General features: G+C 37.8%; 1 protein-coding gene across 5 annotated transcripts in view; it reads right to left on the reverse strand.

Moving 5' to 3' along the window:
• grik5 (glutamate receptor, ionotropic, kainate 5) overlaps window positions 1-23,493 on the reverse strand; it is a 71,344-nt gene that overhangs the window by 37,932 nt on the left and 9,919 nt on the right. The window contains exons 4-5 of one of the 5 annotated variants that reach the window (XM_089117613.1): window positions 13,521-13,661; window positions 13,273-13,387 (exon numbers count right to left, since the gene is read on the reverse strand). The exons of the other annotated variants lie outside the window; for them this stretch is intronic. The gene's annotated coding sequence lies outside the window, so the exon portion shown is untranslated. The remainder of the gene's footprint in view (window positions 1-13,272; window positions 13,388-13,520; window positions 13,662-23,493) is intronic. 5 annotated transcript variants of the gene reach the window in all.

Here is a 23,493-nt window from a genome sequence, read left to right on the forward strand (position 1 = left end):
TGCCAATGTTTTAAAACACTGGTGTTGTACGCATCAGCAGGTCAAATGAAATGTCTGGTGAAAAAGCTGTGAAAGCTTAATGCTCTACCACCTAAAGTAAACCTAAACCTAAACCTTTCCCTAACAATATTAAATGTGAGTTAAAAACACATTTTCTGAAGCAACCTTGCTAAGATTGCTTCTACAAGTGTTTAAGCTCTTTATCTTGATTTGCTTTTTACAGGATTCAATCCAATGCTACCAATGATGTAATTTGTACACATTATGCACTATGGTAAAAGTGTTTTGAGGTCATACAATATTGTGCATGGAACTGTGCAAAAAAAAAAGTCCTTATTAATCTGCACCTGTAATCAATTTGTGTAAACAACAACAAAAGTTGTTGGTGATTGCCACTGATGGTCATTTTAGCTGGAGGCATGTTTTTCCAGTGAACCTAGGTTTAGTAATGCCATCATACGTATGATTAACTGCTAAACTCTCTTCATAAACTCAATGGCTTCCTGTTCTTGATCTACATCACTTTCATTTAAAGAAAAACCACACCTCTAAATTACACCATTTATCTCTGACCAAATGAGTTCACTCATGATATTACAACGTCACAAGAGTAATGAAGCCTGCAGGTGAAGCGGCCATTTTAATCTTTGGGAAAGAGAGAGAGGGGAAGCAATGATGTGCCAGATTAGACTCATTATGAAGGGGAGATGTGTTGATGGGCTTCAAAAATGGAGGATGAAAGGATGGGAATGTAAAAACCACAGAAAAAGAGGAGAGACTCAAACTAACCCAGGTGTTTTAGACTATGTAGACGGTTAAAATTCTATGACTTTGGCAGATGCATTCAGTCTACACATTTTACACAATGTGCCAAGCTTTTATAAATGTACTTTTTTGGTATTCATGGTGGTTTCATATGGTTTTGAAACCATTTGTTAAATTTTAAAGAAATGTTTAATTTAATGACTCTTGTGGTGTAACTAAAAATAACAACACGAAATTTTCTTTATGCTTTGAGAGCGTATCTTAATCATTATTTTCAACTTTTTTGCATATATTTTTCACTGTAAAAAGAGACATAAAACGGACACGTAATCAAGTTTTATCTCCTGTGTGAACTGCATCTGTATATATTTTTGTAAAGACCACCTACATTTTTTAACTATTCATAAAAATGAATAGATAAAAATGATCAGTGATGTAACTATTTGCTGGGAGATCTGGTATGCTCAAAAAAAAAAAAATTGTACATTCAGTTCAACAAGAAAATGTTATTCAAAACAAGCGTCTGCTGTGCTAACCATGATTAATTCACTGCATGCTTTCACATCCGTGCTATTGTTCATGAGCTTACTGGACTGTTTCAGAGCTGGTGGCTATTCAGTGGCCATACATATCTAGTGACTGGACTGGATACGGATGGGTTGTTTTCTCCTCAGATCTGCTGTCAACAAGAATGTTTTCTTGCCATGTGGACCAAGTTAGCAATCCATCCTATTAGAGTCATTTCAATTTGACAAGGACCCAGAGTACACTTAATCATAATAGGGATGGATGGAGGCAGCAATGAGTAAATTGAGATAATGAGATCCAAAAACACAACTAAAGTGAAGTCCTTACTTTTGTCTTTTAGGCTGCAGGGATACTAATGGTTGATCAAATCCAAATATGGCAGATAAAAAAGAAAGCTAATGGATGAAAGAGAAAGAAAGAGGGAGATGCCCTGACTCATGCCACATGTGGTAAAGGACTTGTTGTACTGATGTCCAGCAGAAAATTTCTCTTACAAAAAAGCCTCTCTCAACACAACACTGCTAAAAGCTCTCCAAATCAACCCTTACAGTTACTGAGGTGTTATTACTGGAGCGTATCTGTGTTTAAGTCTGTGTATTCACAGTTGCAGGAAAATGTGAAAATGGATTTACTTTGTTTTATCTGCATAAACTGGACATAAAATTTGAAACTAACCAATGTTTTCATGTCTTCACTGAACAGACCATGTAAACATTGTACAGTGGAAAACTCTTTGATGTAACTTGTTGAACATTCTTTGAAAATAACCTCCAACACACATCACAAGGTATTCTAAACCTTTCTTTTCAGTAATATTTTTGCAATTTCTGATCTGAATTGCTCCGTTGAGGTCATGCCAATGGATCTGAATCGGGATGAGGCAGTTCAGAAGACCTATTTTCTTCTTTTGATTTACTCCTTTGAGTTGTCCTGTTACATCCCCTTCTGCAGAGCTTCCATTGGTGGAATTTCACCTTGAGAATTCTAAACGTTGCAATTGAGAGATCCTGATTTGTGTGTTGCGCTTCTTGCACTACACATACTATAGCATTTCTGTTTTCTCTAAGCAAATTTGGTTTTATCACAGATACATCTAGCCTGGGAAAACCCAGACAACTTCCGGCAAATTTAGATTTGCTCTAAAAGTTAGTCTGGCAAAGAGCTCATTATTGGTCATATTGGTCGTTACCAATAGAGTTCAATGGAAATTGCGACCAAGTTGCGACTATAGTTGGCTAACGAAGCTTTCGGGAAACACACCCCAGATTGCCTGCTCGTTTATAAAAATAGACGAACGTCGCTCTGCATACGTCATCTCCTTCAGCGCTCTGATTGGTTTTAGGGACATGTAGCTCAAATGTCTTTTGGTGACGCCCCTCTGGAAATGATTTGTCTATGAAGCTTTGCCAGACCATAACTCGGTTACAAACTGAGAATGGGTTTTAACTTGGCTAAGATACATCAGTAAGGCTGAGGAATATCCACAGTCTCCTTCGTAAATGTCAGACATGCAGTAATGTTCTATTTTTTGAAGCCTTCCAAAAAAGTGGAAGTACACATTGTACCAATTACAGCCACGACAACAGAGAAGTCCAGAATTCTTCTTATCATAAAGCATCTTCCACTGTACTCTTGCAGTCATCATCCCAGGGCACCCACTCCTAGATAGACAGCCCGATCTCATGAAAGTTCGTATCTATAGCACGAATGTCATTTCTCGTGGCATTTATATGCCAAAAATGTTTTTTTGCTTGTATATGGTACGCGTTTTTCGCGTACATATGACACGAACATTTTTGGCGTATAAATGCCAGAAGAAATGACATTCGTGGTATAGATACGCATCTTCATGAGACTGTGTTGAGATAGAGGAGTAACAGAGCTGAACTTTTCTCTATTTATAGACAACTCTTCTTACTGTGAAATGGCGAAAAATTGTGCGTTTGTACAGGAAAGGGCAGTTCTGATCAATCTCGTCCCATTGATTGGACTCTGGGTTCGATGACTCCTCACTCCTGTTATGGATTCACAAACTTTTGTAACCTTCATGTTACACAGTAAGTTCAGTAAAGACATAAAATTATCAATACTTGTGTGTCATTCGATTAAAGATGTATTCAATAGGTTGGTGCCAATTTAAAAAGGTTTACACATTAAGAAATAAATTATGTTTATGATAAGTCTCATCTGAATGGTGTACACTAGTGTGTACACATCTAGACATTGCATGACCCACGGTGTCACTAAAGCCCTTTTTGCACAGAGATTCCAGGAAATACAATGATAATTTGTCCCAAGGTCGTCTGATTTTGGTTCATTCACACAGCAAGTGATTCTCCGAAATCTTTGCGTGCATATACACACATGCCATGAAGATCCCATAAAGACACATGACATTGATGTGACAGCTTCAATGCTTTCCCCGTTGTGAGCGTGCACTCCTCTAAACGGTAGTCTACGGGCGCTGCACTGCTAATTGACTGCTGCTCATTTTCCCCTGAGAATATCAAGTTAACAACAACACTTTTAACTGGGAGTGGGGCCGTCAACACTGTTTTTATTCATTGCAGGCACCGCTCAAGTTGTGTTTTAGGCTTTGGAAACGGAAAGAACACAACTCCTGCAGACAATCTCTCGGCCGTGGGCGCACTGCTTCACATAGTAACGGTTGCTATGATGTGTGATTGGACAATGGCCATTTTGGGGGAGGGACCGGCGAAATGTAAATTTCATAATCAGTTTCATGATCAGTCTTTATATAGACAGAATCTACTTTCACATGGAAACATTTGCATTCAGAGTACACCTTTTGGGAACAGAATGCCATTTGCCTGAAAGACACACTCTCATCTGTGTGCAAGTTTTCTCTAAACTCTTAAGAACTTTATTATCTTTTGGTTTACTTCTTTGGGAATGAGACATTTGTACCAGTCACACTGAGACATTTAAAATGACACCAAACATGTATACAGTTGGTATAATTACTGTATGATAATTATTCACATTAAACTATATGAAGAGTTCAGATGCAAAAGCCTCTAAATGCCATTTGAAATTTTCTTCTTTAATGATGATTTTTGTCAAGCTTGTATATTTAAGTTCAGTGATTTCACTTAAATGGCAATGATAATTACCTATTATTTGTTATTTAAGTGAAATTACTGAACTTAAATATACAAGTTTGACAAAAAATCATCATTAAAGAAGAAAATTTCAAATGGCATTTAGAGGCTTTTGCATCTGAACTCTTCATATCGATTTTCAAGTGAATTTTGGTGATCTCAGCATGAGAGAGAAGGAGTGGGGGAAGAGGGAAAGAGATGTATGCTGAGGTGAGACTTGCATCTCAAATGGTGATGCTAACTTCACACGAGAGAGTTTAAATGTTAATTCCCTTTGTTTTCTCAGAGAGTTGGCTCTTTTCCAGTTCTTCCAGTTCTTCAAGTCTTACAAGACCAACAAAGGCAAAAATATTAGCGTAAAAATCAGTACATACTGTACAAGTTGGAAAGATTTGAGTGTGAATGATGCCCAAATTGTTTCTTTTTTATTGAAGTAGACTATTTGTTGTAGATCAGATAAAATGGTATGCCCAATTTATGCAGAAATCCAAGTACATCCAACGGGTACTTTTTCCTGCATCTGTATATATCCTGGCATATCTTTATGATTAATTGGCGCATCCCTGACACAAAAACATTACTGCCTCCCAGCGTGAGTTTCTCTTGTTTCCAGAATGCTTCATTAATCATGAGGGGGAAAAAAATCTATATTATAATGGTGGTTGACTAAAGCAAAAATATGCGATTTTTAACAGTTGATATGAACTTTGTGTAATTTGTGGCAAAAACAAGGTGAAATATGACAAAGAAAGAACAAATGAATGTAAGAAAAGCAGAAAAATGGATTTCAGGTGGCCCTAGAAGTAATTACGTGCAACAAGGCTTACACTTCAGCTTCTTCATGTGGAAAGAAAGAAAGGGATGGAGAGCGACAAACACAGAAATAGAGAGAAATATCAGTTGAGGAGGGTCAAAACCACAAGAGCAGAAATAAAACTCTAGTGGGTGTGATTCAGCCTGAGGTGGGGGGACGAGAGAGCAGGAGAGGTGGAAGAGAAGCACATGAAAGTATAGGCACACTTGTCTGTTTGAGAAATGCATGCTGACAGAAGAAGAGAGCCACATGAAAGGCTGGAGTCACCGCTCTGTTTGAATAAGGTATGCTGACACTCCATCAAACTCTCAGACAGAACTGACAGCGGATTGCAGTGGAAAAGAACAAAGAACAGCACGCGTGAGAATGTGCCTTCATGCACGCGTGTTTAAGTATGAAGTTACGACCAAGTTTCTGTCTGTTGCGTACTACCAACCTGACTATTTTTCACATACTGAAGTGATTATACGGCACTTCACGTTTTCCTAATGAGAATAATAATTCTCCAACAGTCTCCATAGGTTATGGTTCTGATGATGGAAAACTAAATGAAAAACCACACAGGTATCTGGCAGCTACCAAATTAACACTTGTACACCATGTGTATGTGTGTGTGTGTGTGTGTTAGAGGATTTGCTTAAGTACTGTGTAACTAAATGTTCCAGTAGTGTAGGTTTTTGAATATGTATAATCCGCGAGTCCTCAGAGATAGCTTTGAGTTGTCTATGATTTTTAAAACGCTCATTCATAAACTGCTCAAATATTTACACTGCAGTCCTGTGCTTTGGCTGAAGCAAGCAGAAGAAGTGTGAAAAATAGGCTGGGAAGGATTTAAGTTAACATTGTGCGAGTCTGAGGTTAGCGTGTTCTCGAGCTGTGAAAGATGTAATCACATAACAGTTACTCCTACAGAAACATCTCACTGTGGCTGCTTCGATATGAACACGAGGATTTAATGTATCTAATACTTCACTTTGAAATGGGCAGTGAGATCAGTGGAGAGTATGTGCTTTGTGAAATACAGAAATCAGGGTCATGTTTTTAAATACATGATTAAATGAACCAACCGAGAGTTGTTTGGGTGGGCGAGAGACATCAGGACTATGAGAGTGGACTATGTGTGTAAGAACGATTGTGAGGACATTTGCGTATAGATGAAATTAACAGTTAATTAACAATTAGCATTAACATGTCCATGTTATTCTGTTCTGTCACTGGACATAATGAAGAAAAATATGGAGATTTTTGTCCCAAGAAAAACTGCCAAAATTCGAAAAAGGTTGTTAAATGCACATTCGCACACATACACAAGCCCAAAGTTTTGGGTCTGTACATTTTTAAATGTAATTGAAAGGCTGCTTTTTTATTGAAGCAAATACAGTAAAAACAGCAATAATGCGAAAAATTATTACAATATAAAATAACTATTTTCTACAATAATATATTTTAAAATGTAATTTTTCAGCAGCCATTATTCCAGTCTTCAGTGTGATCTTTCAGAAATGTTGATTTGGTGCACAACAAACATTTTTTTTTTCAGCAAAAGTATTTTCTCTCAATTATCAATTATATATATATATTTATACACACACATTTTATTTTTAGGCGCCTTTCTTGACACTCAAGGTCACCATACGTTATCAACAAAACAATATTAAATTAGGAGACTATGTGATTCTAACTCATTTCATACATTAACTGAATAAATGTATTAATTTCTTTCACATTTTACCAGAAATGCATATATTTATACTTATATTAAGTAAAATGTCAAATCAAAAGGGTAAATCAAATTGTAACGTTGAGGGTTTGTATGATGCAAAAATCACTTGGAGTCCAAATCTCCAACAATGACCAAACATGGCATTTCAACCTTGCTGCACCTTTTGGATATTTCCAGTTCAATTTAAATGAAACACTATGCTAAATCATCTCTTTTCTCGGGTGACAGGGGAACCAAGAAGTGTCGCCAGGGTCTGATCATTTTATCTATTAGAGGGAAAGTGCTGTAAAATATTGTTAGTGTGAAGACGAAAATATGAGCGAGAGCGTGTGTCTTTATGTCTCTGTTAGATCTATCAGTGAATGTGAGTGGGCATAGCCTTTGGTATGGCTGTCTTCAGTGTGCTAATTATACAGCAACCTTAATATTTAATGCCCATCAGTCTTTAATTAGCTACAATAACACATGCAATCAGCACAAAATAACAGCAATGACTGAGATTCAGGCTGGCACCTGCCATGCAACGTGCCACCCAGAGAGCCCATCAACCACAGGACAGAAAGAAACGAAGCAATGAGGGACCATAGTGCAAAGACTGAGAGACAGGCCCTCGACTACAATGTAGACCTAGATACATTGCACTGATGCTGAGATACACAATGTTACAGCTGTGCACTGTTTTATCTGTGTGCAGCTCAACTGTAAACACTTTGGCAATGAGAATGTACAAATATTTGTCACGCCAATAATGCACCACGAAACTGAATACTAAGAAACCACAGAACACACACACAGGGATAGAGATAGAGAGATTTTTTCATGTTAGGGGGTTGTAGATGCTCATTAAAAAAAAGAGATCAGTCACGGTGTAGCAGGAGAGAGACGGAGGGACTGAGAGAGAAAGTGATTGTCTTTACAGGATATGTAAGGTTGTTCTTTTTGTTGGCCCTTGTCAATTGAATCACTTTTTCCTCATTGTTAACATATGTAAATTCCCATGTCACTGCTGCTGCTGCAGGCCTTTAGTTCTGCTCACCGTTAGAGGACGAGAGAACAAGCTTCACTCACACACACACAAAGATTCTCCCTACAGACTCACCTCTCCCTCTCTCTCTAGCACACACACACACACATAATGGCAGAGTCAGAAAAGGACACAAGGAACAAGGCTGCTGCAACACACAGTTTGTTTTCCTGTCAATTTTTAGAGAGGGTCCTGGCTTGGTGTCCTAGGCAAGCTAAAACATCACCAAAAAAAAAAAAAAAACACTAATGTACAGTAATGTACAGTTATTAATTTTAAGGTTCAAGAGTTTTGAGTCAGTAAGACTTTAAAAAAAAACTTAGCGAATTAGCTCTATGAAATAATAATAAATTGTTATAGTTGATTATGAATATTTGGATTAGTTAACTTGACATTACAATCAATTACTCGGTTCATCCCTTGAAAACTCAATATTGGTTGTTATTATTAATTAATAGAAATGTACATTTCTGGGGCATACTACTAAGAGCAAGTAGTCGTGTGATATGAACGTGTTTACGTGTGATACGAAAATAACTTTATTAACTAGAGTAAACATTTAAACTACTCTAAAACTACACATACATACATGCATACAGTTTACCAAGGTAAAGGGAGCTGAAGCAGAATACAGGAAAGCAAGAAATTATAGCATTGTTTGATGTTCAGCAGATAAACAGCCTGAGCAAACCATCAGTTTAGTTCTAACACGCCTTTATAAAGGGGTAAGGATACTTCATTTATCAAATAATGACACTAAGACCCCATTTACACCTGGTATTAAAATGTGATCCATCTGTATCCAGATAAGTTATCCGGATAATAAAAAACGCATGTTAATGCAAGGTGCGTTGTGATCGGATCGTGATCGGATCTGCCTGACCACATCTGGAGGTAGTCTGGCTCGCATTGTGTCCGGATCTTTACTAGGTGTAAACGCAATCTGGTTGTTGAAACCACATATGTATATGTTACTCCTCCCAAAAAATGCAAAAAAAATAAACGAGTGAGAGCTTGTTACATAGGCAATATGTAATAGTCAGATATGACGGCGCTACTGAGACTCACCCATCACCGCAGTTGAGCTGAGCGTCTATTCATCGAGCCAACGTGCAAACATCGCAAATAAAAGTGAAAGTAAGTCACAGACGCTTAACACACAATCATATTCAAGTAAAGAAACAAAATTATCTTACCAGCGCTGTTGCCGCTCTCTTATTGATGTCTTTGATTTGGAAATTAGCTGATGATTAACGAAATGCAGCTCGTTGCTTTTGGTGGCGTGCAATCCATTAAATCTGCATAACGCGGGAGTTTAAGATCGGATTTATATCCGTTTTGCAAAAACACATTTATGTGGCCAGGTGTAAATGGAATCGGTACTTATTATCCGGATAACTTATCTGGATACAGATCGCATTTTAATACCAGGTGTAAATGGGGTCTAAGTCTGATACTTGCATGTCTCGTCCATTTCTATTAAACTGTCCTGTTGCAATTTGTTGAGGCTCTAGTTGATCTTTACTGATGCAGCGCAGTCTCATCCCAAGACGTCATACAACTGACGCTTTTGACCATTCGTCAACATCCGCTGTTTTAGGGTACCCTTAAACGTCGGTTAGATGACGTTATCTAATCCTAACCCTACCCCAGACCTAAACCTACCCCGTCACCTAACTGACGTTAAAGGTAAAGCGTCAGTTGGATGATGCCCCAGAATCGTCATCTAACCGACGTTTAAGGGTACCCTAAAACGGCGGACGTTGATGTATGGTCAAAAGCGTCAGTTGCATGATGTCTTGGGATGAGACTGTGTTAGCTGATGTGGTCTAGATGAGAAAGAACCAGTGGGAGTTAGAGGATCTTTGGTGAATGGAAAGACAAGGCCACACAGCCTGACGCAAGCTTGGGAGTCCTTGAGGGACTTCTAGTTCAGCATCATCTTCACGTTAGGACTTCTCAAGAAGAACAGAGAGAGTAAGATAGCATGAGGCCAAGAGGACCAGAGAGGACAAGAGAGGGCTGATCTTGTTATCATTGATTTTTAAAGCGTGAAGATGTCACACCCTCTGGAGGTGCGTGAGCCAATGCGAAGCTATCCTTCTGGAGGGAATTTTTACGACCCATTGTCTTCTAGCAGGGAATTTGAATGTTTAATTTCATTGGGTGTTTACGAGATGTAAATTAACAAATGGGGGATGACGATTGGAGTTTATAGAGACTAAACATGCTAAACATATTATTTTGTTTACCCAAGTCATGTTTCAGATCAAAATAGTTTAGAAGAGGTAGAGTGACTTCTGTACTGAGCTAATGGTATTTCTGTCCTTTAACCATATACCAAACCCTCATACAATATTTTAAAAATGTTTCATTAAGTTTATAGTTATTTTCTTCCTGGACACTGTTGACTGCTTCCCACAACGCAGACGATTTCAGGTTTTACAATCCTTATGGGGACATTTCCCACATACACACACATTGGGTTTTCACATTTTATGGGGACGTTCCATAGACATATTGATTTTTATACTGGACAATCTGTATATTCTACCCTTTAAACCTACCCATCCGCATCACAGAAAACTCTCTGTAATTTCTTTAAAAATTTAAAAATCACTCAGTATGATTTATTAGCCATTTTCCTCATGAGAACCAACAAAATGCCCCCACAAGGACAAGGTTTTAGGATATAAACATCTCATTCAAGTTGGTTTCATCATGATGTTCTTTACAGAAACACATTTCCTTCAACTCCTTTTGTTTAATAATTTACCCCACCAGCATCTTTCGCCGTCCTCTGCTAGACAGAGGTGAAGGACAGACAAATTAGGAGAGGAGAGCACACGGAATAAGGGGGTCCTGTTTTCCCTTCATCTTGATTTACTACCTCTCTCTCTGTTACACCACACTTTGGAGCCATGGGGCAACAACAGCCTCCTAAATCTTAATAAATAGGGTCAGGAAAGAGAGAAAGATAGGCCCGGTGAGAGAGAGACAGAAATTTGTGAGAAATGCTGTGCAGCATTTTTTTATTTATTTTATTTATTAACCCTGAGAACATCAGGGGACAAAACAGCATGAGAAGAGAAAAGATTGGAGCTGGGAATGAAGCCTTGGTGAGTAAAGGAAGAGTAAAAACACACAGCGAGTACAGTGTCGCCCCATGGCTGCCGGTTACATATGTGCTGGTGATGCGTGATGAGGTCATTTACAGGGTTACACTTCAATAAACACTCTCACCATACATGTAAATGGGATGTTGAAATGAGTAAAGGGAGGAAAGAGCAGGTGGGGAATAGAATAGAACAATGAACAGAAGAAATTGTGGCTTTATTTTTACAAAAATCTCAGAGTAATGTATGAGTGCGAGTTTCTCTATAGCCAGTTACAGTTAAAGGGTTAGTTCACCCCAAAATTAAAATTCTATCAGTATTTACTCACCCTCATGTTGTTCCAACCCTGTAAGACTTTCATTCATCTTCGGAACTCAAGTTAAGATATTTTTGATTAAATCTGAGAGCTGGATCACTCAAACTTTTTTTTTTTTTTATGCAGTGAGCAGAAAGTTTTTTGTGATGGTTTTAGTGTAAGGGGATAGAATGTACAGTCCATACAGTAAAAAAAAAAAAAATAGTTTTGCTATATATGGAGAGTCCCTGTAAACCACATACGTGTGTGTGTGTGATTATTATTTACACAGATTATTTAAAAAAAAATAGAAATCTGAATATTTGTCACTTTCAATGGTAGACAAGAAATATTTTGAAATAGATGTTCAATAGTTTTTCTCCCACAGACACAGACACACACACACACACACACACACACAAACTCATCATTTGCCAGTCAACACGTCAGTGGTGACAATTATTATTAGATGAACACCACATGAATAAACTCCAGACATCACAAAAAAAACAAGTTGTTAAATGTCTTAACAAAATGTGTGAATATAAAAACGTCATGACACTCAGACAATACAAAAGAAAACATTTGCATTTCTCTTCAAATATCGGAGTTCATGCTTGAACTGAATTATTTAGTTTAGAAAGTACGTACATTTTCCCTCCTGAATTTGCTGACAGACAAAATGGGTTTCTCAGCAGAATAAAACATATAATATTTGAGTGTGTGTTTGGAAGGTGAAGGAAATGGAGACAGATAAAGATAACAATGGTAGCTGAGGCATGTGATGAGGGGAGATGAGTGCGAGCAGAGGGAAGAGAGAAAGTGCTGGAGGGGAAGAAACAGTAGAGCTAAAGATTTAAATTAGAGCATGAAGAGGTAGTGAGGGTAGAGTTTATAATCAGTGCTTATATTACAGATAGATGTGCAGTATTAGTGCAGAACTGCATCTTCATAAAGAGACAGAAAACCCTGAAAGATCTGCAATACTAAATACAATTTTCAGTAATGTGACAGTTAAAATACGGCACCTTTTCATTGCAAAGCTACCAATAATTAGTGATGTAGCATGACTAAATGATAAATGCTAAAATGTTACACCAACATTTTATATAATAAACATTATATATAATAAACCCTAATTTGACGAATAAAACTAATTTGATTATTTCATGTGTTTTTTTAATCAATATTTACAAGTTTTAATGGTTATATTGTAAGTAGCTTTAATGCTGTTAGTTACTTTTAACTTTTTTTTTTTTTTACTTTTTAGTCATAGTGTTTTTGCTTGCGCACAAATTTAGCAGTGGTGACTTTTCTCAAAGATTTCTGTGATATTTGTGTCTTTTTGTGTTGCACAATTTATAAAAGTAGCATTAAAGACTTGAGTTTGCTAGTTTGCAGACAGGAAGTGCAATAATCGGGCTTCAATCTTCTTCGTTGAAATCAATGGGGTCGCTTTGTCCATTTCTTTTACTGTCTGTGGTAGTTACCTGCCATTTTTTTATAACTCAAATCAATTGTGGTTATTTCATATTGTCTCACGCTCTTAACACAAAACCATCACTCGCACAAGCAAACAGGTTGGGAGAACAATAGACAAGTGTGGGCTGCAAATTAATGAGGTGGAGAGATCACTTGGAAATATTAAATTCCGCCTGCCTCAATCTAAACTTTTTTAAAATGCCTTTCCTTATATAATCTGATGGGTATTTAAATGTTTTGCTCCATTCCCGCTCACTTTACAATGAAATTCACTACACTACAATGGCAGGACAGTTGAACATGCATGTACCTTTAGAATTATGTACATTGATAAGCTAATATTGCTTATACCCCCAGCAGGTTAAAGGGATAGTTCACTTTGAAATGATATGTTTTAGCTTACCTCAAGGGCATCCAAGATGTAGGTGTCTTTGTTTCCACAGTATTTTCAACTTTGACGTTTTTCGGACAAACCGTTCTTGTCTATCAGTCATATAATGCAGGTCTATGGAGCCCACCTCAAAGAGCATGCACAGAGAAGTCCAATTAAACATGATTTAATGACTCGTAAATGTAAGTACACACTGATGGCCTAAGACACAAAACGAGCGGTTTGTGCAAGAAAACGAATAGTATTTATATAGTTTTTACCTCGTGTAACCACAGCCATGTCCAACTGATCTGAATCAGTTGTCCAATGTCCAACTGAACTGAACTGAACCATGTTTAGCGTTCCGCTGGAAGTGATCGCTTGCGTGTGTAAGTGATGCCCTTGGATGCCCTTGAGGTAAGCTAAAACATATCAAAAATTAATTTCAAAGTGAACTATCATTTAACACTTTTTGCTTAAAAAAAAAACTGTGGAAATAAGACAAAAATGACAGATGATTTCATTTGCATTAAAGCTCGGTCTGTTTCTTAATGTCAAAAGAGTAGCACGACTGTAGTTTAATACATTCAAATATGAGTAGCTTGGCAAGTTACAGCTTCAAAGTATCTTCTCCAACACCATATCTTAAACTAAGATGTCTGTAAGTCTTTACCCTCAACACCAGTATGACTTGAACATTAAACTATCAAAACGAACCCTACTACTGCTAAATCTGTCAAAACCTTGCAATCTCTTTGTAGTATTTTGCACGGATACATCCAACCTCACATGGATTCCTCTTATACATCTGAAATGAAACTTTGATGTGTGTAAAGCGGGAAAATAAGAGATTATAAAAGTTATAGTAGGATAGCCGTTGCAGGCCTCTCTGTGTCATTAAAATGAATCCACCTTGCGGACTAATGCCTCACACAAGGATAAATAATTCAGCATGGGCACATGCTGATGGCACAGGCTAATTAAGGAGCAGACCGGCAGTGAGACGTCGACACCTCACACATTTGCACCACTTAACTCGGATTGTCGAACCCCGTGGTCGTGTCCGTAACGTGGCGTGACAGCTGTCTGGGCCTCACAGGTTGGCAAATGTCAATCGATGACGGAGGTCCTAGTATGATCACAACGCGCCCAGCTGTTTGTAATCTAACAACAGCATACCGTGAAAACCACAGCCTGCTTTATCAACCTGAGGGGAAAACCATCAGAACATGGTGTTCAGGATGAGCCGACTCAAGCGTTTGTGACAGACGCCCAAACCGTTTAACTGCTTGAGTAATTTGATGGACAGCTAGACACACGCACACACATTTTTTGTATTTTTTTTTAAAGCTTATAAACAGCGCTGGGAGATCAGGGTACTGTTAAAGGATTGTCAGTGGAGCGTTGACTGTACTTTTTAAGGCAGGCAGAAGATGAAACAACACGAAATGGATTAACATCACTGCAAAAACACTGCCGTCAGACACCGGAAAAAAACAACACTTGGGCTCATATGATTTCAAGGAGACTTCATCAGAAGATGGCATATCCTGACCTTGCAATGAGGCTGTAGGCTCTATAAAAGCTGTTAGAATACAGTGACATTTACTTGAGGTAATCTAAAGAAGGAGTGCCACATGTGAAAATTATTTCACACACTCTTGGGGAAGAATGACATTACCAGGATAGTTCACTCAAAATTATCATTCTGTCAACATTTACTCACCCTCTGACTTTCTTTCATGGACCAAAAAAGTGCATTTGAAAGATATCCTGGTCACTGTTCAATACTGTATGAGAAAATCTGAATAATGTGTTGATCACCCTTTTCCATGCAATTACAATAAATGGGAACTGGTGCTGTCAAAAATTTACAAAGAATCATAAAAAAAGCTTGTTTTAAAAACCAACATCATGACTTTTGCGTAAACATACACGCCGCTTTCAAGTCAAGTGGCGTGTTATCTATACACATTTTGAGCTATCCGCGTGTATGCGTGTATGTCTACGCCGTTAAATGTCGGAGTGATTCCGCATGTATGTACACGCTGTTAAATGTCCGAGCGAAACGAAGCAAAATGTCGATCTACATCTGGGGAGCGATATTATTTTCCTAGGATGGGAAGACTAATAAATGCTATTAACCCCAGCGACGGGTAGGTTTAGGGACGGGGTAGGTCATATATTTATATATAAAGTAATGTTACGTAATGTTAAGTCGACGGCGTTCATAAACACACTGAAAAGCGATTATGCGTGTTGATAGCATGCCAAAAATGGAAATACGAATTGGCGTCTCATACATACACCATTTCATGTGTTCAGTCTGTAAAAACACCACACAACTTTCATGTATATTTTAATTATATTAACCTCTGCCACCAGATAATAATAAAAAACAATATATAAAACACATGTGTATAAGAAAAAAAATTTTTTTTTTTACTTTAAACCATTGCTTCAAAACCAACGTCACACTATTCCATGCTTGAGGTAGCGCTTAACAACTCTCATGAAAGTGAAAAATGAAAGTGACATGTGAAGGCCAAGTATGGTAACCCATACTTGGAATTTGTCCTCTGCATTTAACCAAGTTAATACATACAAATTAGTGAGAAGTGAACACACACACTGCAAACTGTGGACACTCGGAGCAGTGCACAGCTATTTTTGCTGTGGCGCATGGGAAGCGATTGGGGGTTAGGTGCCTAGCATTATATGGACTCACAAAGATAGATTATTTTTTCTAAAAAAACTTTTTTTGTGTGTTCATCTGAATACAGAAAGTCACAAAAAACTCTGAGGGTGGGTAAGGGATTAGAGTAAAGGATCCAGAGAATTTTAATTTCTGAATGGAGTATCCCTTTAAGTCAGTGAATTAAAGATCCAGATAAGTCTGATATGTAAACAAATCATTCAGTTCGGCCTTCTGAACTGGATCAAAATGATTAATTCAAAAGAGCTGACTCTAAAGAATGATTTTTTCATGAATCACCCATCACTATTCTCTCACGAGAATGTTAAAAGGGTGTAGAATGACAAAGGAGTTTTCATTTTGAGGTGAACTACACTTTAATGGAGGCAAACTGCGACCTGTGGACATGATATCTAATGTACCATATTCCAGCAAACACGGGGACAGCAGCAAACACATCTGAGCATGTGCCCATTTCTCCCGCTGCTTTACTTGAAAGCAAACACGGCTCATGTTTATTTATTAGACGGCAATGCAAGGCACTTCAAAGGAGTGTCCAGTCAGAAGCTCCCTGAGACTATGTTCACAGAACCTGTAAATTACTCGTGCCCCTGCCAGGTCCAAATCCACCTGCCAAGACAGTTACATTAGCTTTTCGTTGTTAACTGTAGAGCCTTAAAACAAGTGCAAGGTGAAAACCGTCACATGCACAGGCCATATCAAGATTAGCTACAACTCAAGTGGATGGCTAAAATAATAGGCTCCCTCAGTCTGACACCCAAAACTGTGAAAGTATTTGATTTCCAGCGAGAAAAACTACAGTGGAGGCTGTGCTGGGATTTTGAGTTTGTTTCATCTGTGAGGTCTCAGGCTTTTCTATTGATGGATAATCAATAAGACAGATTGCATTGGGTCAGAAATGGAAGCTAGGTGAGCAACCATTGGACTCTCTGTCTAACTAAAGAAAGTCGAGGATATCATGATTTAGCCATTGGATTCCACTGTTGAATTTATAAGCTCTGTTCCAAAGCCTAGTGCGTTTCCCCACATAGGCAACTCGTTTCTATGGTAGCATCTAAATCTTAAATGGGACTGCCTTCTTCACAAAAATACATTTGATGTGGACTTAAAATCTAGGGTGAGATAAGAATGTTCAAGAGAAAGAAAAGCAATAATACTCACATCAATCGATCAAGTTTAAAGCACATGCCTAATTTTTTTGTTTTTTTACAAAGTTTAAATGTTATGAATAAACGTTGTTATGTAACCATCATGTAAAAAATAACATTTAACCTTACATGTGAATATACTTGCGTATGTACTAATGCAATCTTTTCCAAAAAAGTTCTATATTATTTAAAGTTCTATATTAATTATTACTAGATAAGTATGATAAGTACTACTGATAAGTAATAATTAATTACTTATTAACTTAATTACGAGTCAATAAATCATGTTTAATTGGGATTTATCTCTTTGAGGTGGACCCCATAAATCTTGATTATATGACTGACAGACAAGAACGGTTTGACCTAAAAATACCAAAATTGAAAATACTGTGGAAACAAAGACACCTACATCTTGGATGCCCTTGAGTTAAGCTAAAACATATCAAAAATTAATTTCAAAGTGAACTATCCCTTTAATCATCTTTTCCCAATTTAACAAATCATATTTAATTAAGATTTTACAATGGTGATATAAATTTGACTTTTTATCCAATGTTTTCAAGGCTTGTTTATAACACGTTTAAACTGTTCGTAATGTGGTGCGACCTCTCTGTGTCCAACTGGTAAAACAGTAATTCATGTGTGATAAGATCACAGTATTAATATATAACTTTGAGGCCTCTGTGGTTAAACTATTCCTAATGTGTCTGAAATTTGCCAAATTAAATTTGATTATATTTATTCACCTGTGTTTTAAATGAAAGACATTAATCTATTATTATTCCCAAATATTTGAGCTCTTAGATTACTGTCATCTACCAGTTTTTTCTTGATTCTCTTTTCAGCTTTTTCTCTTAAGGGTGTGGTCCCTCTGTTAGTGGGACCTTAGTGACCTTAATTAGTGACCTTAGTCTCATTTATACAAGGTAGATGGTTTCTTTTGCCATGTTTGCTTTTCATTTTTTCATAAAACTATGTATAATTGTTTCAAGTTTAACCATGAGAGATTTACAATTTTCATCAACACTTTCATGAGCTAGATGTTTATTCCAATTGATTTCTATAATTGCATGTTCAAGACTGGATAACTGACTTTTAGGGAAGTTGATCAATTTGATGCCGTTTTGGAGAGATTTCTTACAATCAGGATCATATTATGGTCGGATAGCCCTGTGATCAAATTGTAAGATGTTCTTATTCTTTCTGGTGTATTTGTAAAAGCAAAATCAATAATATATCTCATGAACTATCATTATAGGCCCTTACAATTAATTATTGTAATTCGAAATTACTTGTAACACGTTTTAGCTATTTCCTTTATATTTTATCACTCTTGGATTATATTAATATGGTGGATTATATTAAAATCTCCTCCTAAAATAATCTCATTTTTAGTATCACATTCCTTTAAGAGGGCATTCAAATTTATCGTAAGAAATACCTTTTGTGGATGGTGGTCTGTAATGAAAATCAAAGACATTTGAGTTGAGAGATTTAATTTAAGAACAATGCATTCCAAATCATCAACATGTGACAAGTGAATTTGAGCACAACTTATACTGTCTTTGACATAAAACAATACTCCGCCACGCGACCAACATTTCTATCTCGACATTGTAGCCCTGGACTTTTAAAACGTCAGCCGGGGAGTTTTCGTGTGACTATGTCTCTGTCAAGTAAAGGAAGTCCAAATTTGACTCGTATAGGAGATGTTGCGGTTGATCCTCTTTAGGAATTGCGCTTCGGATATTTCCTCCTAATGATACTCGTGGTTTAGCATGAGAATCCCAAAGCATGCAAGCCTAGTTTACAGTGCAGAAAAGTTTAATACCACGGTGTTTCACAAATGCAGGATTTATCTTACGTTTTAAATTGTTTGGTGATGCACAATTTGTTAGTTTTACATGATTTTTCATGCAAAACACAGCGCTCAGTAGAATCACTGCTGGTAATGAAGTAAAATCAGCTGGAAACTCACCCAATGTGGCCGAATCGGTAGCAAGCAAATTGCTGTTTAAGATGTTAAATTCATACTCCGGCGTAGGCCTATTTTCCAACCCAGGATATTGCTTGTTATTCTCCGTAAGTCGCTCAATGGTGATTTGGACCCACGTCTCTCTCAGCAGGCCCGGGATCAAGATTAACATCTCCCGCAAGCAGAAGGGTGAGCAACAGATATCCAGAAAGTGTTCTCAAGAGTTCTGGGGCTTTGTGTGAGATTGTCTAATTTGATTGGTACCCCAACAAATCATTATGAGTAAAATCTCTGAAGAATATTACCATTCATATTTACAAGTTTTACCACAGCAGTGTGAAATTGTCCAGCCAGGGCTTCCTGTTTCACAGGACTATTAATATGGAGGGGAAAAAAACGATAAAATTCCCTTAATCATCCATCACAATTTAGTAAAAACGAAGAATATAGTTCTGATGTGCAGCAAAAGATTGTTGAGCTTCACAAAATAGAAAGTCCAAAAAAAGTAAGAACAGAAAATAGCATGACATTTCTATTTTAACCATCAGGCCAATAATTAAGAAGTTCTGATCAACAGGAAATGTTCAGAATATGCCTGGAAGGGGGCATGTGTCTAAACTGTCTTAATGCAAAGCGAGGAGGAGAGTTTAAGTGGCCAAAGACTCTCTTTTTTTGCAAGAACTGCAAAAAATAGTAAAACTCCAGCATATTCCAGTAGCACCTCATTGCAGTACATAAGATCCAGGGGACGGAGTTGGATCCAGTTAAGGGGTGGAGATGGGTGGGTTAAGGGTGGGGTTAGGGATCAGGGGTGGAGATGGGTAGGATTAGGGGTGGGGTTACGGATCAGAGGGTGGAGATGGGTAGGATTAAGGGTGTAGTTAGGGATCATGGGGTGGAGATGGGTAGGATTAGGGGTGGGGTTAGGGATCAGGGGGCGGAAATGATTTTAGATTTAGATTTTGTGTTCTGTAGTGAGGACCATCTCACATATTCAGTTGCCAGACACTATTACATCTTGAATGGACAAGATGGTCTTCAATGGTCGGATAAATCTAAAAAAAAGTATCTCCTGCTGGATCTTTAAAGTGCCCCTATTATGCTATTTTAAAGTGTCTCCTAAAACAGGTTTACATGCATCAAAGGTCAAAAAACTGTTGAATTTCTTCATAACATACACTTGCCTATCACCATATTTTCAATGATTCTCAAACGATTCGTCAACTAAATCAATCTCTCGAAATCCCTCCTTTAGGCGAGCTACTCTGCTCTGATTGGCCAGACATTAAGACATTAACACTAACCCTAACCCTAACCCTACTACTGGCACATCCAGGAACTTAACTGTAAATTTCATCACTGCCCCTTTTTAGGGGAAAATAAACTAGACTTCCTATAGACTTCAATTCAAAACCATGTCACAAACCAAACTTCCATACACAGCCAGCAGTCGTGAATAACTTAAGAAATCACTAAGATCAAACATGTCAGGTTTAGGTTATAGTGGCCCACAAATGATTAGGCATAAGTATTTCAGTAAGACAGTGATAACATGAGTTAGCCTGTTAGAAGGAGACTTACAAAATATAAAAATCAAAACTTCAAGAGCAAGCGGTTTGCGAATCCTGCATTGAACTCCGAGATTTGAGAAGCAGTAATCACCTGCTGTTAGCATTCAATTGACTCCCATTCATTTTGGCGTCACTTTGACAGCGAATAACTTTATATCTGAGGCGTCCAAATACTCCATTTGTTCATTGTTTATTTCTAAAGAAACACGGCAATGTATAAAAGGCTCCATTACTTTGTACTTTACGTTATGGCCCTGTAGAAGCCGTTTTTGTAAGAAATAGGCTAACGATTGCGTCATACAGTAGAGAAATTACCGTATAGACAGGAGGAGAAGCTCGCAGGCAATCGGGGGGGTCATAAAGTCAAGGGAGAAGCCCATAGAGAGTCATAAAGTTGCTCCTGCTGCGAGCTCATGGACAGCTCTTACTCATGCTCTCCATCTCGGCAAGATTCGGAAGGGAATGATTGAGATTCCCCTTGGCACAGCTACTAGAAAACGTACAACTGTGTGACAGGTTGCTCACGTCACATCTACGTCATCAAGCTCAGCTTGAGCGTGCGCAGTGCGCTCAGCCATCAGGAAATGAGTGCTTCTAATTGACTTCACTTTTCTCCGTTGAAGTCTATTATATTAGAAGACATCCTGTCATAGCTTTTTGGAACATAATGGCTACCGTAGATGCAACGCGCATTTGAAAAAGCGAGGCGCTGGAGAGGACTATTCGTTTCAATGCAAAATACATTTTCACCGCTATATGGGAGAAGTTCCTACACATTGTCACTTTAAACGGCATCATAATTAAATCTCTTGAAATGGTTTTTGCTTAAGAACATGCCAAAAAGTTTTGCAAAGTAGCTTGAGTCTTTCTAAATTCTAGTAGCTTTACTGTATGATCCATTACTACGTTTCATTATCTAAAACCATTTCCACCACCTTCTATAGTCTCTCCCTGAGTGGCTTGTCTTTTGTAGTAGGGTGAGATGGGTGAGCCTAAAATTGCAAAGATGAGAGAACCCGAGTTCACCCGGGCTCTTTTCTCTCATGAAGGAGCGCTGCCATTGATTTTGGAGTGTGGAGGACTAATAAAGATAGATCTTTTTCAGAGAAGGGCTGAAATGAGGGCCTATAGGTAAGAGCTGCAGAAAGGCACAGCCACTTGTCCTTAATGGAAGATTGATTTTAATTGTGACACCACCTGATTGGCCCAGTTCAAAACGAATGAAACCAAAAAAACGGAAATAGAAATAAAAAGCAGAGGCTGCATGACCAATGTATTTTCTCTAAAGCAAAAGCACTTCAAAAGCCTTACAATGACTCAGAAAGGGATTTTTTTTCTTTTTCCCTTCAACATTATGGTTTTCTTAAGGGGGTAAAAGGATATCATTACTGTCACGAAGAAAGCTTCAAAAAGGTCTGAAATAACATCTGCAGTCATTTTCTTTTTCCCTTCCAAACATTTTTTTTTTCAGTCAAATTTTTGCAATTTATTTTAAATCTCTCTGAGGCAGCACATGGAAGCAAACATGTTTCTTTTTCTTTTATTTAAAGTACACCCTTGACTTCTGACTGAGGCACACACAGACTTAAATATTAGAAGCTAAATGGCTAAATGATTCAGAGTATTGGAGAAAATGGGTTGTGATGAAAGCTTTTGTGCACATGGCTCAACAGAGCTTGAGGTCTGAATCAGATCACACTTCTCGCAAAAAACGATCAGTTGTTGAGACTCAATAAATGTCTAACAATACGTGAGCAAAGTAAGTAAAAATACATTGGGTGTCGGTAGCTAATCACACGAACACACAGAGATTCTTCTTGGACATTTCACTTACGAATCGGACACCTACCCCTGCACTATCCGTCTGCATTTTTCCCTTTATATACTTCAAGTGTTATTCTTGGTATTCTCATCAATCAAACCAGGAATTTGTTTTATGCTTTACTCAGCACATTGTGCCTCAGCATAACACAACAATGCACTAGGAACTAATAAATATGCCATTTGTAAGCAACACCATTTATCACATTTTGCATACTCACGTGCAGCACGGCAGATTATCAACCAGGAACACACTGGGATATAAGAAGGGCATTAAAATGCATTCCCCAGTGTCCTTAAAAATCACTGAGCAAGGAGTTTTTTTTAAATCTCTTTCACACATGGACCCAAACACGCACACACAAATACACCTGACAAGCTCTTATTCAGATCAATACAATCGATCCTGCTGCCAGTGGACCACTGAACTGGAACTGATGTCATATTTGTGATGTTGACTTTTAGGGGAGGTCATTTCATTGAAAGAGGGGGTTCAATTCTGAACAATAAATAACTCAAATGAATCTTTATAGGAGCTTGAAGTACAAACCACACTAAACTCCATTCAGTGAAGATCCAATGATCCTCTCTTCACTGCTGCCAAATACAGCTCTGCTGGAAATCTCTAACATTACAATAAAGCTGCTTTTTCCATCTTCGCTGTCGAACCCTCCTAATGTCTTACTGTGCAACAATCATGCTAGGCCTTTCCAGTTCCACTGAATATTACTTTGTGGGTGGTTCTCCATACAAGTAGAAATAAATCTGGGGGTTATATTGAGGGAAATTCTCACCGAATCTGATACTTTCGTTTTGGCAAAATTACATAGAAATGTGTCAGTGCAGACAGGGCCGCATCATATTTGTGAAATCCCGCTTTGTTGTTTATTACAAGTAGGCTACAGTATAATTTTCATCTTTTCAATCTGTACAGAAGCTGATAAGACCAGCATGATCTTTCTGTGGTATCATATAATAGTGTGAACGTATGAAGTAATGCAACCTAACTAATAAGAATTGGCA

Source organism: Pimephales promelas, chromosome 12 (assembly GCF_988280905.1).
Source record: "Pimephales promelas chromosome 12, fPimPro1.hap1.1, whole genome shotgun sequence".
Classification (NCBI taxonomy): Eukaryota; Metazoa; Chordata; class Actinopteri; order Cypriniformes; family Leuciscidae; genus Pimephales; species Pimephales promelas.